This window comes from Pongo pygmaeus, chromosome X, assembly GCF_028885625.2.
Source record: "Pongo pygmaeus isolate AG05252 chromosome X, NHGRI_mPonPyg2-v2.0_pri, whole genome shotgun sequence".
Classification (NCBI taxonomy): domain Eukaryota; kingdom Metazoa; phylum Chordata; class Mammalia; order Primates; family Hominidae; genus Pongo; species Pongo pygmaeus.
Window position 1 is genome coordinate 156,274,102 of NC_072396.2, and position 18,565 is coordinate 156,292,666.

Consider the following 18,565-nt stretch of genomic DNA (forward strand, 5'->3'; position numbering starts at 1 on the left):
AAACACTGGGACACAGAGGGGATGGTCAAAGGCTAGACTGGAACTTTGTGTCCTCTCCTCCTAGGTCAGAACAGGGCTGTCCCTACGGAAGAGCATTGTCTTTAAAGGATAACATGTTTGCTTTTGTTTTTCTTTGACATATACTCAGCTAAGAGCCCATTTTGTTTTGTCTTCTTTAATATTGCATGCAAACTTCACGTTATTTCACATTTTAAAATCTTTCATTTCTTTTACTATTTTCGTACCTAAAAACCAGACAGTAATTTGCACTGTTCACTTATTTTTTAAACAATTGCACGCAACTGTTTCGATTCATCTTTAAAAGCTTATTTCCACAGCACATAACAAAGTTAATTAAATTGCTTTTTTAAGCAAGGCTGCTTTGTTTCCCTCTGCAAGATGACTCATGAGGTCCGCCTGAGTCTCATTTATATTCCTCCCCAGCAGGTAATTTAAATGTGATTTATACAGAAAGGAAAAGAAAGAGAACAAAAAAAGAAAAAAGAAAACAAATGAAGAAAATTACCCCTTGCTCACGTCTTTAACAAGTTATTCTGGGTGTGGAGTTAGATGGGAGAAAGCCGCCATGTTTCTTTCAGTGCCCAAACATTCTTGTTTACAGCAGCATTGAAAACTGGCATCTTTGTGCCCCGGGTTGTGTAAATGGTGCAGGGAAGGCGGATTTTGTCTCAATCTGAAGAAATACTGATTCTCTGAGATGCCCAGTGGTGGTACCAGCTGGCTTGGGTGGCATTGAGCTCCCTAATGCATGGGTGTGATTCTCTGACAGAGAAGGTTGCTTGGTGGTGTTGGGATGGGGAGGATACCCTAAAGGACTCTTTATTTATTTAGCATGCATGGGTCCTGGCATATTGAAGGAATAGGAAGGAGCCCAGCCAGCCTGAATGGTGGAAGACTAGGGGAGGGTAAAGTTGGGTAGTAAGGTGTGGCAGGATGGTGGCGTTTCCTGAGTAGAAACAATATCCTGAATTAAGTTGTCATTTTGTCAAACATTTTTTATTTTATAGTTAGAAACTTCTTGGCAGTTGGGAACCACACAGTAGACAGGAATGCATGTTTGCTGAATGCACACCTGCAGGATTAGGGACAGGAAGAATGGCTGAATGAATGGACACCTGCATGACACACAGGGGTGGAAGGAAGAGCCATGGGAGGGATTCGGGATGCCTTTTCATGAATTTGGGAAGGTTGGCTTTGAACTAGGGGAAACTTGGAGCCTGCATTCACTAATGTGAACATTGTGGTTTTGTTTTCTGAGTTGTGTATGGGCCAAGTGAGCATTTCACTGGGATCTTCTAGTCGAAGTAGGTTTCAGGGGATGTCCAAGTAGCCTTTTTGTTTTATTTTTCCAGAAAGCCATCAAAGCGGATCTACTGAAATATATTGCCATTCCCTTCCTAACTGCCCCATAACCCTGACAGTCTCTCCCAATCTCTGCATCTGCCACTTTTATTTTATTTATTTTTTTAATTTTCATTTATTTATTTATTTTTATTATTATACTTTAGGTTTTAGGGTACATGTGCACAATCTGCAGGATAGTTACATATGTATACATGTGCCATGCTGGTGCGCTGCACCCACCAACTCGTCATCTAGCATTAGGTATATCTCCCAATGCTATCCCTCCCCCCTCCCCCCACCCCACAACAGTCCCCGAAGTGTGATGTTCCCCTTCCTGTGTCCATGTGTTCTCATTGTTCAATTCCCACCTATGAGTGAGAATATGCGGTGTTTGGTTTTTTGTTCTTGCGATAGTTTACTGAGAATGATGATTTCCAATTTCATCCATGTCCCTACAAAGGACATGAACTCATCATTTTTGATGGCTGCATAGTATTCCATGGTGTATATGAGCCACATTTTCTTAATCCAGTCTATCATTGTTGGACATTTGGCTTGGTTCCAAGTCTTTGCTATCGTGAATAATGCCGCAATAAACATACATGTGCATGTGTCTTTATAGCAGCATGATTTATAGTCCTTTGGGTATATACCCAGTAGTGGGATGGCTGGGTCGAATGGAATTTCTAGTTCTAGATCCCTGAGGAATCGCCACACTGACTTCCACAAGGGTTGAACTAGTTTACAGTCCCACCAACAGTGTAAAAGTGTTCCTATTTCTCCACATCCTCTCCAGCACCTGTTGTTTCCTGACTTTTTAATGATTGCCATTCTAACAGGTGTGAGATGGTATCTCACTGTGGTTTTGATTTGCATTTCTCTGATGGCCAGTGATGGTGAGCATTTTTTCATGTGTTTTTTGGCTGCATAAATGTCTTCTTTTGAGAAGTGTCTGTTCATGTCCTTCGCCCACTTCTTGATGGGGTTGTTTATTTTTTTCTTGTAACTTTGTTGGAGTTCATTGTAGATTCTGGATATTAGCCCTTTGTCAGATGAGTAGGTTGCGAAAATTTTCTCCCATTGTGTAGGTTGCCTGTTCACTCTGATGGTAGTTTCTTTTGCTGTGCAGAAGCTCTTGAGTTTAATTAGATCCCATTTGTCAATTTTGGCTTTTGTTGCCATTGCTTTTGGTGTTTTAGACACAAAGTCCTTGCCCATGCCTATGTCCTGAATGGTAATGCCTAGGTTTTCTTCTAGGGTTTTTATGGTTTTAGGTCTAACGTTTAAGTCTTTAATCCATCTCGAATTGATTTTTGTCTAAGGTGTAAGGAAGGGATCCAGTTTCAGCTTTCTCCATATGGCTAGCCAGTTTTCCCAGCACCATTTATTAAATAGGGAATCCTTTCCCCATTGCTTGTTTTTCTCAGGTTTGTCAAAGATTTGCCACTTTTATTTTTTTCCATTTTCAAGGGGCGTGTCTGATGGAAAAGCATTAACAGTAGGGGAAGTATACAGTGTCGTAGGTTCCAAAGGATGCTTTTGGCTAAAAGCACTCTGTCCTTTACAGTCCTCATGGGTGAATGGAGATAACACCCACGTGTTGCACATGAATTTGTAAAAGGTCAGCCAGATGACACGTGGGAGTTGCTTTGCAAGGGTGAATTCAAGGTGCCTTTATTTAGATTATTAATTCTATTTGCTGATTAATGGTTCTTATTTTAAAACGGATTCTTGAAAATACCCAAACAAAATGAAAATCCTTTCTCAGTGCTAGCATAGTCCACTTTTTGAGATGACAGCTTTCACTCAACGGCTACATTCTTCAGAAAACAACTGCAATCTAAGAATATGAACCTCTAATACAACTACCTTTGAGTCTGCGCCCATTTCATGACCCTTCCAAGCAGAGCACAATGACCTCCCAAGCTGTTTGCTGACAATGCTTATTCACCACAGGTCTGGGAATAGACAGACAGATCCAAGTCACATCACTTTACCAGGCCCGACGCTCAGATGGTACAGCAGAAACCTCTTTATCATTTCCATTGGTCATTCCTCAAGCAAACTCTAAAAGAAACCCAATTTCTGTGTGTCCACAGAAAATGTTTCTCCCCAAGAAAATGTTCCAAACTTTCCTCACATCTGTGTCTTCTAGCTGTCAGCCCCTATGCTTTCTTTGCATGTATTTTCTTCTACATAGCTACTGAGTTCCAGCAGGCCTGACATTGGTTCTTCACCTAGTGAATTTGAGAAGTGAACCTCACTGCCACCCCAGGCCGTCAATACATAACTGCTGCTGAATATTAGGGATTAGCTGCAAAAGTCTCAGGAAGGCCTTCTCATCTTTCTTAGTATAACATTCTTTCCTACCAAGTACCTGCAAACAGTAAATAAAAGAATGATTCATAATATAATAACGACTACCCCCTCATTATTCCTTAATCTTTTATTCATCTCCTTTATGAACTAGGGGCATATGCTAAAAAAGAAGATATTATTGTTCTTCCTGCCTCCATAATAAACAACAGTAATTATCTGGTGAAATGCATCCCCCTTCTCTACAGGGAATGACTGCTTCAGGACTTAACAAAATGAGAAATTATGACATCACTGAATCTACTTTTAAAATTAATATGAAGCTCTTGTCACAAAAATATGGATCTTCCCAATGGGGAAAAATATGACTAACATCAAATGAATCAGAAATATGAAAGTGTCAGGCTGTCATTTACCTGAGCAGTTTGTTTTGGTTCTGTACGAAGGCACCTTGGAGGCATTTGGCAATTGGGAAAACAAGACCAAAAATCAAAATCAAAATCAAAACCAAACAAAAAACAGCTGCTTCCCAAATTCTTATTAGATGGCTGTATGTTCACTGACTTCTTATCAACAAAGCTGGAACCAACAAAGCTGCACAAGAGATCACATAATCTTAGAGCCTGATGAATCTAGAAGTTTCTCAACTATTCTTTTTTCTCCTTTTGAAGAGAACCTCTTTTCCTAACAAACTTAATGCAGCATTTTGGGGAGGGGAGGCCGAGGTGGGAGGATTGCCTGAGCCTAGGAGTTCGAGACCAGCCTGGGCAACATGGTAAAACCCTGTCTCTACCAAAACAAATAACAAAAAATTAGCTGGGTGTGGTGGCACACGCCTGTAGTTCCAGCTACTTGGGAGGCTGAAGTGGGAGGATCGCTTGAGCTCTGGAGGCAGAGGTTGCAGTGAGCTGAGATCTTGCCACTACACTCTAGCCTGGGTGACAGAGCATGACCCTGTCACCAAAAAAACAAAAAACAAAAAAACCCCACAATGTGGAGGGTTGTTATGGGAAAGTTTAGTGAGCACAGCTACCCTGGCTGAAATGCATGCACACATGCCTGTTTGTGTGTATGTGCGTGCATGCACACATGTATTGGGGGTTCAGGGATACTCTCTCACACCCACCAATCCCACCTGCAACCCCTGAGTCCCTTTCTGGGAAGCTCACCACCTTGACGAGCTTGGAAAAAAGATTAGTCCATTGCAAACTCACCTGGTAAAGGACGGCATGGAGCTTCTCAGCTGGCTCAGGACAGGCCTGAGTCAGCTGGCCAAACCAGAACTACAGTTGGGCTGGGCCTTCCAAGCCAGGCCCACGTACCCCAAGGTGGGCTCCCAAGCTGGCCATTGAAGGGTATCGCTATCATTAGCCAGCTTCACATTTCTGATGTTAAAAACTTCCCTGCTCTGACATTAATGTGGACCCAGTCAGAATTGAATCCTAGGCATGAATAATCAGTGGTCCTTTTGTCTTTGATTAATTTAGTGACATTTATTCTAGAAAGGAAGCTTAGAAGCTGGGAATATCCTTCCTCATTAATAATAAATTTCCAATTTTGTAATATAAACATAATTCAAGACCCAATTAAAATGTCCCACTTTTTTTTCAGTAAGAAAAAAGCATTTATAACTTGATTAAATTGCTCACAACGTTTGGAATGGAGAAGCTTTGGCAGAGCTGGGCAGTTGTATTTCAGAGCCTGTGTATATGGCATTATCTGCTCTGTTTGTATAGGTGGTGATAATGGAGCCAGCTGGGATACTGGATCATGTGCTATTTTTAGTGCATTTCTGAGACATTAATTCAATGTAGTTGATCTCTCCTTCATCTCAAGTGCTTGGCCTGCCATCATTTAATTGATGAAACCTGGGACAGAATTAAAGGCTATCAAAATAAAGCTCAGGTTAACTTTGCTGGTCAGTCTACTGTCTTGAAACTAAACTACAGAATTAATAACACACCACCAGTTCAGTTCTCTGGCTAAGAGAACCACTATAGGTGCTGTGCAATGGGCTCCCCCAGTTCTGGAGCCATTGCAAAGGAAGGTGCCAGGGTCTGGGCCAGGAGCATAGCTGACCTACCCCATGCCATCTGCAATGCCCTCCTCTTTCCAGATCAGCCATGCACAGTCATAATGGAACCCAACCCCACATACCATCTGGCTTGGCTCTAGGTGAGCAGTGCTATTCACTTCAGTTCAACAAATTACACCAAGTGTCTGTTGTTGGCCAGGCTCTGCACATGGCATCAGGGACCTGGAGATGGATAAGCATGGCACTATGTGTGTCTAGTGAGGGGCGGAAAGACAGAGGCATAGATTGACAGGCTAATACCACTTGAAAAGTGCACCAAAGGAGGGATGGACGAGGTACTTTGGGGGCATAAGAAGAAAGCTGCTAGCTGGGCATGGTGGCTCACACCTGTAATCCCAGCACTTTGGGAGTCTGAGGCGAGTGGGTCACTTGAGCTCAGGAGCTTGAGACCAGCCTGGGCAATGTGGCGAAACCCCATCTCTACAAAAACTACGAAAATTAGCTGGGCATGGTTGCACACACCTGTAGTCCCAGCTACTCAGGAGGCTGAGGTATGAGGACCACTTGAGTCCAGGAGGTGGAGACTGCAGTGAGCCGAGATTGTGCCACTACACTCCTGCCTGGGTGACAAAGCCAGACCCTGTCTCAAACCAAAAAAAAAAAAAAAAAAAAAGAAGAAGAAGAGGAGGAGTGGGGGGGGAGGAGGAGGAGGGGGAGGAGGAAGAAGAGGAGGAGGAAGAAGAAGAGGAGGAGGAGGAAGAGGAAGAAGAAGAGGAGGAGGAGGAAGAGGAAGGAGGAGAAGGAGAAGAAGAAAGAAGAAAGAAGAAGAAGAAGAAGAAGAAGAAGAAGAAGAAGAAGAAGAAGAAGAGAAAGCAGCTAACCCAGGCTGCAGGGCAACAGCAGCAAAATCAGGGGTTAAGGGAAGCTTCTGGGGCAGAGTGATGCCTGGGCTGTCTTTTGTAAAAATTAAAAATACACCCCCGCACTTTTTTTTTTTTTCCCCCATCAGAGGACATGTATTTCTGCAATGGTAGAAAGCAATGACTACTTCCAAAAAGGAAAAATAAAACGTTGTAATGCCACCACCAGAGATAACCACTGCTTATATTTGAAGTGCATCCTTTCAGTCTCTCTATCATTTATCTCTCTATAGGCACAAATGCTTTAAAAATGTCATTAAGTCACTCATATAGTAAACAACTGATTTGTTGCTTCCTTTTAAAAAATCTAACAGAATGAATAAATATCTGTTCTTTTTTTTCTCTTTATGTTTTAATATACAAATAAAAATTGTATATATTTTTGGTGTACAACATGTTTTGAAATATGTATACATTGTGGAATTGCTAAATCAAGCTAATTAACATATGCATAACCTCACACACATCATTTTTTTTGTAGTGAGAAAACTTAAAATCGACTCTCTTAACAATTTTCAAGAATACAATACATTGCTATTAACTATAATCACCATGATGTACAATAATCTCTTGAATTTATTCCTCTTGTCTAACTGAAATTCTGTATCTTTTGGCCAATATCACCTCATCCCCCCCTGCCTAACCCTCAGCCCCTGGTAACCACCATTCTATTCTCTGCTTCTAGGAGTTCCACTTTTTTTTTAGGTTTTACTTATGAGTGAGATCATGTGGTATTTGCCTTTCTGTGCCTGGGGTATCACAGAAGTGACTTACTGGTATGTGCCTCTTCTTCCTGGCTCTCTTGGGTTACTTGTTCTGAGAGAAGCCAACACCATGTCATGAGGACACTCAGGCAGCCCTGCAGGAGTCTATGTGGTATGGACCTGAGGACTCCTGGCAACAGCCAGCACCAATTTGCCAGCCATAGGAGGAAGCCACCTTGAAGCGGATGCTCCAGCTTCATTTAAGCCTTAAGATGACTGTAGCTCAGTAGACATCTTGACTGAACGACCCACAGAAAATATGAAATAATCATTATTGTTTCTGTAAGCCACTCAGTTTTGGGCTAATTTGCTATGCAGCAATAGATAACAAATGTAATTTTACTGTATTTTGCATTTCTTTGATTTTTTCTTTTAGTAATAAATCTTTCTTATTGTATATATTTAGGATGTACATGATGGTACATGATGTCTTGATATACAAATATATATTGAAGTGATTACTACAGACAAGCAAATTAACATAACTATCATCTTATACAGTTACCTTTCCTTTTTTTGTGGCAAGAGTACAAAAACATCTACTCTCTGGGCAAATTTCAAGTATACGATATGACATTAGTAACTCTAGTCCCCATGTTGTACATTAGATCTCCAGACTCAGCCCACAGAACTGCAACTTTGTGCCCTTTGACTTTCCTCTTCCCATATCCTTTGTGTCCCTGCAGCCTGCTCCTGCTAACCACCATTCTACACTATATGTATTCAGTGCTTTTCTTTGATTTTTAGTGAAGTTTACATTGATTTTCAAATGTCTACTGACCACTTTCTTTTCCTTCTCTAGTCTATACCTTTGGTCAGGGTATAGTCTTTTTGCATTGATTTTAAGATCTTTATATATTAAAAGTATTAACATTTTGCCTGTCATAAACCTGATATTTTCCCCCAGTGTTTATTTTCCTGAGATGAATCTTGAAGGCAGAAGACAAGAATGGGAGAGGCTGTGAGATTGCAGGTAGAGGTGATGGCATAAGCAAAAACATAGAGGAGAGAGGCATCCTAGGATGTGTGAGGAAGTCATGGGGAGGTAGATGAGAATAAGGAGGGAGCCAGGGAGTGGCAGGAAACTAGACCAGTGCTTCTCCAAGTGGGCATTCATAAAAATCGCAAGGAAATCTGGTTAAAATGCCAATTCAGTAGGTTTGGGGTCAGGCCTGAAGCTCCCAGGTAATGCAGATACTGCTGATCTGGGACCACACTTTGAATAGCAAGGATTTAGAGAAAGAGTAGATAGTTTGTGGATGAAATTTTTCGAAATAGAAATATGCAAAAATACAAAGTTAAAATTATGTCTAGTTTCATGATCCAGAGATAACAACTATATACTATACCAAGGAGCAGGCCCCTCTATCGCAGAGAGGCATGGATATCTTGATATATATGTTTTGAAGGTAGCACTTAGCAATGCTTGTTGTGGGATCGACTACATTTTGGGAGTGAGGGAAAGGAGGGTCTTACGGTTTCTGGTGTGAGCGACTGAGACTGATGACTGAGGGAGGAGCAGGTGATTTTGGAGGATGAAGGAGAGAATGGATTCTGCTTTAGACCTTCATTAAACCTGAGGTACTTGTCAGCATATTGAGAGGGCAAGAAGATGCCCAACAGGTATTTGGTTATCTGGTCTGGAGCTCAGGAGACAGGAGAAGCCTAGTATAGATTTTGGAGGGAAAAGCCATTACCTTGGTGCAGAGGTGAAGCACAGCATTTATGAGCTCCCCTGGGTAACTGTGTAGACTGTGAAAGGAGAACAGGACTCAGAACAGAGCCCCAGGAGTCCAGGCTTTAAGAGGCAGGTGAAGGAGAGGAGTCCAGGAAGAAGACCAAAAGGGATGAGGATCAGAGTGTGTGGCTTCAAGAAAAAGGGCATGATCAACAGTGTCAAATGATGTTTCGAGAGCCACGAGGATCAGGGCCGGCAAATGGCCATTTCTGTGAATGTGACTGGGATTCAGGTTACAGCATTAAATGGAAGTTAGACCAGGATGGACAAGGTAAAGCTCGATTGTGGGGTGGGGGGAGGTAGGAGTGAGAAGCAGTGGGGGCTGGGTAGCCAAACTGGGAAATCATGTGTATCTTAGAATTCAAGTTTGTAGATTAGATAGATTTTTCTCTGAGCTTTGGGGATATAAAGGCAGTACAACTGATTTCTCAGATAATAGATTAACTTTTATTATTTATTGAGAGAGAGATAGTAGCTAATAATATTTGGTACTCTGAACTGTTACTTTGTGCCAAATTATATGTGCGTACGTGCTCATTTTTACTCTTCCAGTACCCTCAGAGGTATAGCCCATTTAAAAGTGAAGAAATTAAGGGTCAGAGAACTGAAGCAGCTTGTCCAAGATTACACAGCTAGTATGTGGCAGAGCTGAGGTTTGGACCAAGGTCTGGCTGACTGAAATCCCTGCTCAACTTTTCTCCTTATAATGCTTCTTTGAGGGCTTGGTGGCGAGAAAGAGCCAGGGTCAGCATCCCTGGCTTGGATCATAGCAGGCAGTATTGTAGTTAAGCAGGACAGTTGTGCCACCAGATTTTGTTCATTGCACAAGACTCTTTTCCCCCACAATTTAGTCATATGCTCTGTTCTGGCAGTATATATCAGAAAAACTCTTGAAATAAGCAAGTTGTGGTTGTGTTTTGTTTTCTCAGCTTCCAGGGTTCCATATTCTTCTGGTTTTTGTCTTACTACACTGGCTGCTCCTTTGCCCTCACTTCTGACAGTTCCTCCCCATCTAATCTGAAGGTTACAGAGCCATATGGTTCATTCCTTAGGCATTCTCCCTTCTCTCACTATACTCGTTGCCTTTCTAATCTTATTTAATATCATGGCTTTCAAAACCATGTATGTACTGCTCCCAAACATACATCTCCAGCCCAGACCTCTCCCATGAGCCCTAGACTTGTACACCCAGCTGTGAATTATGCACAGCCACTGAGTATGCAATAGACATCTCAAATCAAATCCCTCATCTGCTCCCCTGAATTTGCTCCATCTGCAGATTTCCACATCTCAGTAAGTAGAGGTTGTTCAGGCTAAAACCTTGCAGTTTAATTTGACCTCTCTTTCTCATACCCCAAATTCAATCCATCAACGAATTCTGTCTATATTTCCTTCTAAATACATAGATCCACTTCTCACTACCACTCCTGCTTCCACTCCAGTTCTAGTCATCCTGACCACCTCTCACTTGAATCACTCCAGGAGCCTCCTGGCTACTCTTCCTGCTTCTGCCTTGCCCCATTCAGTCTTTTCTCTGCACAGTTGCCAGAGTGATGTTTGAAGAGTAAGATTTACATCATGTCACTCTTCTGCACAAAACTTTAGCTTAAAGTTCAGCCAGAAGTCCTATATCATCTTTGAGCCACTCCATCCCATCTCCTGTTACTGTTCTGATTTTCTCTTCCCCTTGCACCTGAATGAACGAGGCTGGAACAGGGAATATAATTTGCTTCAAAGAAAAGGTAAGGCATGTGGAGTGTAACATCAGACATGAACCAGAGAAAGACAGAGTGGTTTGTGGTACATGCAAAACCTTTGCTTCCTAAGTACAGTCGGCCCTTTGTATACATGGGTTCTGCATCTGTGGATTCAACCAACTGTGACTAGAAAATATTCTTAAACAATGGATGGTTGCATCTGTACTGAACATGTACAGACTTGTATGGTTGTCATTATTCCCTAAACAATTCAGCATAACTATTTACATAGCATTTACATTGTATTAGGTATTTTAAGTAATCTGGAGAAGATTTACATTATATGGGAGGATGTAGATAGGTTATATGCAAATATGATGCCATTTTATAGAAAGGACTTGAGCATCCATGGATTTTGGTATCCTAGGGGGAGTCCTGGAACAATCCCCCATGGATACTGAGGGGTGACTCTGGTTAGGGAACCCAACAGTTCTCACAGTGATTCATGGCTAAAGAGCAACCAGGTGCCTACAGCGACGACTAGGAATTCTTTTATAGACAGAGAGAGACTTTGTTATACTGAGCTTTCATGTGTTGTAATTTTTGCTTGCTTGTTTGCTATTGTTTTGTGTCTTTTAGTCCCCGAGCGTGTGCTACAAAAAAACTGTAATAATCAAAATAGGCTATGAACACAAAAATTTGAGGACCACTTGTCTTGATTACAGTATTCTTAAACCTAACAAAAAAACCCCACAAAACAGTAGCAATTTTAGAGCCTGATGGCATCTGAGATTGACCAGTCTTGCCCCCTCATTTTATAGATTGGGAAGTGGTCTAAGAGAAGTGACGTTATGCAGTGTCACCTAGGGGGTCCTAGCCCATGCACCCATCCTGCCTCCTCTTGAGCTGTTGTAATGAAGTTTCCTAGCACTAGTTTGGATATCAGTGAAGTACTCTGAAATACTTTAATATCTTCCAGATATCAATGATCTTGAAAATGGGTTCAACTTTTTTTCTAATTTCACATGGACTTGAAGTAATTTGAGGGTAAGTGCTCTAATCAGCTACAATTCATGAGAAGTTTTGATTTAAGTATTGTCAGTTGATTTCTGCCAAGGTGGTATTTTGAAATCAGTACACTATTTCAAGTGCCAATAGAACGTAGGGCTGTACTCATGTACTCTACCATCAGGGGAAGTTTAAAAGCTCCTAATGGATCAGCTGAAACGGAAGTCATTAAAATCTTTATGCAAAAATGGATCAGAAGATAATGTCATGATTGTAACTGAGTCACTTCACTTTATTTTCCACTTCTGGCTTCTTTCCTTTACTTTTGAAATGGATTTAAAATCTGCTTGGATAGGTGAAATAACCCATTTCAGTTGGACTCACTGTCAGGCCTCATGGATACCTAGAAATGGGATGAGGGCGGGAAGGAGGACATGGGGGGAGGCACAACAGCTGCCACCCACTATGCCATCAAAGCAAGACCTTGGGGAGGCTTCTGCCCTGTGGGTTAGTCCTTGGAAAAGATACTCATCTTGCTGTCTTCCCCATGGCGTCTGCCTAGGGCTTCTGGCACCTCTAAGAACTGAGTCTCAACTAAGGCACTGCCTTGTGAATTTGGACCATTCCTTTGTGGGACCAGATGGTTTCTAGGAGCCCTTGCAGCCCTGAAAGTCCATGGGTCCAAGCCTCAAAGTTTCTTACCAGTAATAGGCTGCCCAATGCGGGAATGGTGCTTTTCCCAGGGACCAGATTATGTGCTTGGTGGGTGTTATGGGCTGAATTGTATTCCCCCCAAGAAAGGTAAATTGGAGTCCTAACCATAGTAGGTGACTCAGCTCAGAATGTTAGTTTATTTGGAGATAGTGTCTTTATAGAGATAATCAGGTTAAAATGAGGGTATTAGGGTGGGCTGTAATCCACTATGACTGGTGTCCTTATAGAAGGAGAAAATCTGCACACACAGACAGATACATGCACAGGAAGAATGCCATGTGAACACACAGGTAGAAGATGGCCATCTACAAGCCAAGGAGAGAGAGGCCTGGAACAGATGGTTCCCTTGCAGCCTTCTGAAGGAACCAACCCTCTGGAGACCTTGATTTCCAACTTATTACCTTCAAAACTGTGAGACAATACATTTCTGTTGTTTAAATCACCCAGTATGTGGTACTTAGTTACAAGTAGCCTAGAAAACCAATAGAGCAGGTAAAGCAGGCCTCCATCTCGGTGGTCATTTCTGTCTCTTTTTACCAGGTAGATTCTAGAAATGGAAGGAAGGAAAAAAGGCTGGTGATGAAGGCTTTCTTTTACAAAGGATTCCAAGCAACTTTCTTGGTACAGGGACTGCATCAAGTATCCTCATCTCAATGATTCATCGCTATAGCACCAGAGCCTCTTGGAGAGAAGGGAGCTTTTCTGATTTACACAAACCTCTCCTTAATGCATTCTTGTCACTTACAAAGGGAGCTAAAATTCAGTGCTGACATGGAGGGGCTGTTCTAAGGAACTTAGAATGCTAAAGACTTAATCATATGGACTCTTGATGTTCCCTAATCAGTATCACTTGGCCATCGCTAAGGTTTTAGTAAGTCCATCAACAGCCTCTCACCTCCTCTCAGTTCATTATTGTGTGCAGCTAGAGTGCCTATTATGGGAAATATGCACTGTCATCAGCAGCTTAGACATAAAATTATGCTCTGTATATGGTTGGTCAAAGCACCTCTACTCAGCTTATCACAATTTTTCAACTAGGACCAAGGAAATTACTGTCTGATTATTCTCTTCAGTTTTCCAATCCAGTGTCTAAAGACTTGACTAAAATAGGTTTTTGTCTAAAAAGCTTGATCTTGATAAATGAGATAAAGAGCTTTTCAAAGTGGTTTAGGGAACAAATTTCATCTCATCAAAGAAAAGTGTCTTCCTCACAAATTCTTTTTGGCTTAATTTGTCTCCAGTAAGTTCCCCTGCCTGAATCTGTGCAAAATGTATAGCAGTTGTGGTAGCAAAGATGTCATATTAGAAATTACATCAAATATGTTGATTTTCTACTGGAATACTGGCGTTTTTTCAATTTTTTTTTGTTTTTTTCAAAGAACTATCACAGAGAAGCAGCAAGGTGAGCATTAAATAAGTTACCCAATTTTGTGTTTACTAAGTGGTTCTGTCTTCAGTGGGTCAGTCCTGTTCTTTCTCTCCAGTCTATCCTAGGCAATCTTGTCTACTCCCCAGTCACCATCTTTATGCCATAATGCCCAAATACATGCCTCCAGCCCAGACCTCTCCTCTGAATGCCAGACGTGAAAAGCCACCTGCCTTTTAGGTACCTCCACTCAGTTGTCCCCCACACTCCTCAATCGCCATCATCCTGTCCCACCCAACCCACTTCTCTTCGACTATGTAGCATCTCAGGGAATGGCACCCATTGCCTTGCCAAGCACTTAGCAAATCCTTCACCAATTCCCATCTTTAACAACCTTCTCTTCATCCCCATATCAGTAGCCAAACCTTGTAAACTCAATCTTCTAAATCCCTTTCCAGTCCTCCCACTCGTCTCTGTCTTTGATCTCTCTACAGTTAGTGTTGTGCCCTGAGCAAGGTGATAATCATCTAGGATTCCCATTTGCTGTGGAGGATTCAGATAATGGCCTCATGTATGAGAATAACCTCAAGTTTCTGTAGGTAGGCATTCCCACAGAGCCTTTGCCACCAGCAGGCATGAAGAATGGGTTTTTCCTTCTTAAGCAGAGGTACGGGGCAAGAAGAAAAGAGAGAAGCTCTTCCATGTGGCACGAGAGCAGGATGAATGGTGCTGGCATTGTACCCTTCCACCCCTAGACCCTGGAACTCTACTAGAGGAAGATGGAGTAGGAGCCAACATATTCTCTTCCTGCTTGGGAGGCATTTTCCATCTGGTATCTGGGAGAAAGTGTGGGAGACAGGATGGGGCCTGATCCTAAATTAGGAAATATGTGGGGCTTGTCTTTGGTGTCTCCCACCTTCCTTTCTTTATTGTCTTTTGCAGTACCCTAGGCACATAGCACCCTCATGCTGGTCTTAGGTGCCCACAGCCGTTGATTGCTGCCTGACCTACCTCTTCAAAGCTGTCCTGGATCCTAAATTAACTCCTTCACCTCCTCCATGTATTCCTCTGTGGGATGGTGAATGGCTTTGGGTAGGCAGTGGAGGTCAGCATTGTGATCACACCTGAGAATGGTCATGGCAAACGTCTGATGGCTCACAGCCCTAACAGAGCCTGATTCTTCTTTAAAGGAGAAGGGGTGTCTCTAGCCCATCTTTCACCACCTTTCTTCCTCCTACTTCTCTATTCCAGCTGTAGTGTCCAGAGTTTGGGCTGTACTAGAGAAGTATTTGTGGTTGATTGACCTTGTTCCCAGGGCTTTGTTTTCTATTCTCAGCCCTACCTTGAGAGAATACCAACATGGAGGAGTTTAAGGTGAGATCAGAGAAACTGGGCTGTCGGCCGAGCGCAGTGGCTCACAACTGTAATCCTAGCACTTTGGGAGGCTGAGGCAGGCGGATCACGAAGTCAAGAGATCTAGACCATCTTGGCCAACATGGTGAAACTCCATCTCTACTAAAAATACAAAAAATTAGCTGGGCATGGTAGTGTGTGCCTGTAGTCCCAGCTACTCGGGAGGCTGAGGCAGGAGAATTGCCTGATCCTGGGAGGTGGAGCTTGCAGTGAGCTGAGATTGCGCCACTGCACTCCATCCTGGTGACAGAGCGAGACTCTGTCTAAAAAAAAAAAAAAAAAAAAAAGAAAGAAAGAAAAGAAAAGAAAGTGGGCTGTCATCTGAGCTTACTTCAAGTTACTAATGAAATGCTAGCCCCAAGGGCTTGGCATTCACATTGCATAGTCCTTTTCTATACACATTGGCAGTCAAGTACACTGGCAGATGACCTGGTTGGGTAGACAGCAGCAATGGCATGCTACTGCCACTTACTTGCTCCCAAACTCAGCTTCTCTACAACCGTTCTCTTTTCTATCCCACCTGATGATTTACCAGTCCTTTGGCTTATGTTAAAAAAAAAAAAAGGCTAATTTTAGAGCACTTTTAGGTTCACAGCAAAATGTAGAGGAAGATACAGAGCTAGCTCATATACTCCCTCCCCCTGTACGTGCATAGCCTCTCCCACAGTCAACATCCCCAACCAGTGTGGGGCATTTGTTATGATCAGATTAATTTTTAAATTATGAAATATGTTAGACATACAAATGAGCAAAAAAAGAGTAATGCAACCAAAGCTTACATACCCACTGCTCAGCTTTTGTAATGAAACAGTACAAATGCAGTTGAAGTCTCTCATCCACCCAACTCTGATTTCATTTTCCTGCCTCCTCCCCAAAGTAATCACTATTCTGAATTTAGTGGTCTTCATTCCCATGCATTTCTCCATACTTTTACTCAAAATTTATGTGTCCATAAAATATGTAATATTATTTTAAGTGTTTTTAAGCCTCACAAAATAGTATCATGCTATAAATTACCCTTCTGCAACTTGCTTTATGTCACTCATTATCTGCTCTTAAGATCCATCCATGTAGACATATGTACTTTTAGTTCATGTATTTTAACTACTGTATAGTATTCCATTGTAGGAATGTACCACAATGTATTATACATTCTCCTCTTGATGGACTTTTTAATGTTTCTAGTTTTCTGAACTTACAAACAAGTGTTGCTGTGAATATTCTTATTCACATCTCTTCGTGCAATAATTTCTCTAGGGCAGTTCTTTCTTCTTTTTAAAAAACATTTTTTTTGAAATAATTTTGGACTTACAGAAAAGTTGCAAAAACAGTACAGAGTTCCTATAGAATGTTCACTCAGTTTCCTCTAACATTAATATCACATAACTATAGTACAATAATCAAAACCAAAAAATTAACATTGGCACAATACTACTACTAACTTAAAGACTTTATTAGAATTTCAGCAGTTAGGGCAGTGATTTCCAAAGTTCACGTTGTGGCCCATTATTGCAGTGATTCCCAACTTTGGCTACACATTGGAACCATCTGGGGAACTTCAAAAACTACTGATGCTGGGGTCACCCCCTGAGATATTCTAACTTAATTTGTTTGGGTTGTGACCTCAGCAATGGAAATTTAATAGCTCCCCCAGACGATTGTAATATGCAGCCAAAGTTGAGAAACACTGCATTAGTATATCATGAGATCAATTTAGTAGTAAAAAAATAAAATGGAATAGAAAATATCAGAAGGCTTTTCATGCAGGATAAAAATTCTTATAGAACATTTTTGCTTCAACTATAAATATATATATATTAGGCTACAATGTAAAATGAATTTCATACTATGACTCGTGAACCAAAACGATTTTAAGCTGCTATCTAGGTTATACATCTAGAAATAAAATTGTTGGGTCACAAAATATATGCATCTTCCATTTTACTGGATGTTGCCAAATAGAGTTCTGAAGTGTTTCTACTAAATTACACACTACCAGCAGTGTATGGGAGCCCCAGTTGTCCCACTTCCTTGCCAGCACCTGGTATTTTCAGACCTTTAAAATTTTTGCCCTGCTGGGCGTGTTGGCTCACGCCTGTAATTCCAGCATTTTAGGAGGCCAAAGCAGGAGGATCACTTGAACTCAGGAGTTCAGGACCAGCCTAGGCAACATGGTGTAACCCCATCTCTACAAAAAAATGCAAAAAACTTAGCTGGGCTTGGTGGCGCATGCCTGTAGTCACAGCTACTCGAGAGGCTGAAGTGGGAGGATCACTTGGGCCCAGGAGGTTGAGCCTGCAGAGAGCTTTGATCTCTGCCATTGCACTCCAGCCTGGGCAACGGAGGGAGACACTGTCTCAAAATAATAATAAATATTTTGCCAATCTGGTGGGTGTGAAATGGTTTCTTGTGCTTTAGTGGGCATTTCTCAGGTATCTAGGATAGTTGATAAACTTTTTACATGTACATTGCTCAGGGTTCCTCTCTGAGGAATCGCATGTTTGTGTCTTTTGCCCATTTTTTTAAAAAATAGATTGTTTTGTAGTTTATTGGTCTATATTCTGGATACCAATCCTTTGTTAGAATCCTGTACTGCATATATCTTCTAGCAGTCTGTGGCTTGTCTTTTCACGTTTGAAATGCTATTTGTTGCACAGAATTTTTGTTTGAATGTAGTTACATGTATTAATCATTAACTTTATGGTTTGTGCTACTTATGTTTCTAAAAGAAATCTTGCCTTATCCTGAGGTCATGAAGACGTTCGCCTCTATTTTCTTTTAAAAAGCCTTAAAGTTATGTTTCTCACGACTGACTGTTGTGTCTTTAATGCCTCCTTCAATTTTATTTTTTAATGAGGTCAATGTAGATTAACATGCAGTTGTAAGAAATTATACAGAAATCCCTTGTACACTTTGCCCAATTTCCCCATATGTAGTTTCCCCATTATAGAGTAGATCAGTCCACTGATCTTATTCACATTTTTCAGTTTTACTTTTGAGCGCGCATGTGTGTGTGTGTGCATGTTAAATTCTGTAACGTTTTATGCCCTGGATAATTATTAATGATCACCATCAAGACACTGAGCAGTTCTTTCATTATTGTCACTAGGAACCCTTCTGTTGCCCTTTATAACCACACCCACCTCTCTCCAGCATCCACACTCTGGTCCCATTCCTAATCTATGTCAAACACTAACCTTCTCTTCATCTCTACAATGTTGTCATTTCA